Raw genomic sequence first — 3,720 nt, forward strand, 5'->3', positions numbered from 1 at the left:
TTATTTTGTTGTATTCATCCATGACACCTTAAAGGCCAGTGCGCAAGAAAGGTTGGGGACCGCTGCTTTAAGTAATCATTTTTCTTAAAATGGCACATGACCAATTGTGTCACAGTCTGGCTGAGGCAGACTGTATGTGTTGTGAAGAGCGGACCCAAAATGCAGACACGAAGGAACTTGGACCAAAACTTGAGTGTCAACAAAAAGCAAGCCGTTTAATATGGCTGATAAAAAAGGTACAAAAACAAAAGGCAAATGCACACAAGAAAGAACCTAACCACAACTAAACGGGGAAAACTAGATGCTAAACACAAAAGGTAAAGAACTGACCAAAAAGCCAGAGCAAAAGTCCAACAAAACAAAAAAAAAAAAAGTGCAAAACATTAGTCTATGAAAGGCACTGAAGCTCAAGAGATAGTTCTTAAACCTTTCAGGGGGCCGACCAGGAGGGTGACAGCATAGCAGTTCATAGTTCAATGGTTCAGGGGGCCAACCACGTGGTAGGTGGCAGTGGCGAAGCAGGTATGGCTGGCCCCACTCGGGCGGCTTGGCTCGTGGCCGGCGGCGACGTGGACGAGACCTGTCGGGGGCTTGGCTGGCGGTCGATGGCGGCGGCGACGTGGATGAGACCTGTCGGGCGGCTTGCCGGATGGCTGACGGTGGTGTGGATGCGGATGTGGACGTGACCCCTTGGGTGGTTTGGTGGGTCTTCATGGACAGGCTGTTTTGACAGGCCCCAGAAACAGCCGTGCTGGACGTGGCTTGGCAGCGGATGTAGGGAGCGGTGGACGTGGCTGGGCCGGCGAGGCAGGGCCAGGTGTGGCGACGACCTCTGGCCGGGCCAGGCGAGGTGGAGACCTCTGGCCGGGCCACATGCAGGCATCTGCCGGACACTAGCCGCTCCCACCCGAGGAGTAGGTACGGGTGCGGAGACGGGCTGTATCCTGGCTGACCTCACCCTGGGGACCGGCATGGATGCAGGGGTGGACTGGTTCACAGCCCCCCTCACCCTGGAAGCCGGGACAGGCACCGGCAACGGCTGGGCAGCTGCCGTTCTCACCCGAGGAGCTGGTGCGGGTACAGTAACTGACAGAGCCTCAGCCGGCCTGGAAACCAGAGCAGGGACCAGCTGGACCTCAGCCCCCCCCCTCACCCGAGGACTGGTACAGGTGCAGGGGAAAGCTGGGCCTGAGCTGCCCTGGGTGCAGGGACAGGAGTCATGGATGCAGGCTCAGATAAAACAGTCTTTTGAGGTGTCACATGAATAGTTTCAGTGGATATCGACAAAATATTATGGTGAGCTGATTCAAACATGAATGGCTGTGGGACATAAAACTTAACTTGATCCATCAGCTCTGAGGCAGTAAGTCCAAGTCGTTTAGCCAGCTTAAATATGGTGGATGGCACCTTGTTATCTGTAACGTTCTCACCAGTCACATCATAAACAGCCTGAGATAGTTCACTAGGGACAGATACAGAAACTAGAGAGTCCCTTAAAACATTGTCCTGTTCTGAGACGATAGTGTTACTTGTGCTCACCTCCGGGGCTTTCCCAATTGTGGCCAAAACAAAGTCCTTGGAGTCTACAGGCAAGTAGTCCATAAAACCTGGGTTGGCCATTGCTATCCGAGCTAATTGGGCCCGAATGGATTCCTTCTCCTCCTCCTGCTTCCCTGCGCAGGAAATAATCCAGAGTCCTCGAAGTTGAGTGACACAAATTTTAAATTCAAAGTCACTGAAGTAAATGTCTGCTGGGTCCAACATGGTCAGGTCGTTCTGTCACAGTCTGGCTGAGGCAGACTGTATGTGTTGTGAAGAGCGGACCCAAAATGCAGACACGAAGGAACTTGGACCAAAACTTGAGTGTCAACAAAAAGCAAGCCGTTTAATATGGCTGATAAAAAGGTACAAAAACAAAAGGCAGATGCACACAAGAAAGAACCTAACCACAACTAAACGGGGAAAACTAGATGCTAAACACAAAAGTTAAAGAACAAAACCTTGAACATTGCAAAAAACCTAAACATGGAAAATCCTAGAAACATGGCGTGGAACAACAGACGACCTGACAATGACACACTGAAAACAGAGGACTTAAATACACATGGAGGAACAGCTGACTGACATGAGCCTAATGACAGGACAAGGGAAGTGAAACTAAACACAATGAACAAAGAACACACGACTCCTTCAAAATAAAACAGGAAACATGAGACAGACATGATAATACAAACTTGATAACATAAGACACGCAGCATGAAACACAAAGGGTGAGGGAAACTTAAATACAGGGGAAGAAAACACAAGGAGTCTAATAACCAAATGAACTTCGCTAATCTAATGAACTTAAACATAAACAACATCCAAATAAACTAAAACTTAAAACGCTGGGTCAACAGACCCAGGAACGTGACAAATTGAGGCAGTGAGCTATCCGTTTAAGGCGGTTATTTTTCCTAAAACCAGCTGAAATGTCTCGTGTAGACATGCGTGTTTTGCATGAAAACATTGCTTTAAAATGTAGCTGGGTTGGGTTGCAAAATAACAATACACACATAAATACACAGAGAGAAGAATGTGTGAAGAATGCATGAGAGAGACTAGACATGCTATTGTTCTAGCACAAACAGAGCAATTAACAACATCCTGTTTGTGTCAGAAAGAAATAGTGCGGTTTAACTTTTAGGGGGGAAGAAAACAATTGAAATAACAATTATTTCGCAGTACATTCTCATTTGTTTACAACAATTACTACTATATAATTATGCCTATCAATTTGACAGCAATCATGCTACTGCTCCTGACATACATGTTGCAGTGTAAGTATTAACAGCAAAACACAGAAGGTAATAAAATTCACATTTGGAAAGTATGTCTACTTAATAATATGTCAGCCTGTCAGCAGTTATGGCATCAGAGGAGTAGACTTTTTTTTCTCACTTACAAATCGAGTTGTTCAACATGTGAAGGCAATAAAGACATCATTGACATTGTCTCTCAGAGAGGCCGTAAAACACTCATTGACAGTTATTGTTCAGATTCTCAGAGGAGACATTATCTTGTTACTCTGGAGGCCTCAGAAAGACAACAAACCCCCATGTGGCTGGGGACAGTTTACAACCCTGTACCACACCTCAGGATTTCTTTAGCTGTGTTCAATTAAAGTCTTCTGCAGTGATGGGGAATGTGCAGTGAAAATGGTGTCTCTTTTATCTTTCACTGTTTGACTCATTCTGTTTTATTACGTGTAGCATCTGCACACATCAGGGGGCATACGCAAGTGTCCTGTCCTTGCGGTTGAACTATTTCCTGTAACTCAAATACGTAAGCTGTGGTTTAGTACTTAAGGGGGGAAAAAAAACCAAGCAGAGACATATGCAACATCAGTGAGAGAAAGATGACATCTACCCAATCTCCTCTCTGCCTGCATACTCCACATTTGAGCCTCACATTTTTATAAGATTTAAGAAACTGTCAATTGACCACCGCAATCCTGTAATTAATTACCCTGGCAGTGACTACAAGGCATACGTGCATATGAAAAAAAAAAAAAAAAAAACTTCACATCAAAAACATTTGGAACCCCTTTGAGCAAACAGTGAGTCAGTCTTAATCACACATGTTGGGAGAGTCATCTCAAAAAAACTTAACCAATTTTTGGAGAAATTCAAAAATGAGTGTTTAAGCTATGAATAACAACACGTACAAGCAAACATACTC

Source organism: Oreochromis niloticus, linkage group LG23 (assembly GCF_001858045.2).
Source record: "Oreochromis niloticus isolate F11D_XX linkage group LG23, O_niloticus_UMD_NMBU, whole genome shotgun sequence".
In the NCBI taxonomy this organism is placed as follows: Eukaryota; Metazoa; Chordata; class Actinopteri; order Cichliformes; family Cichlidae; genus Oreochromis; species Oreochromis niloticus.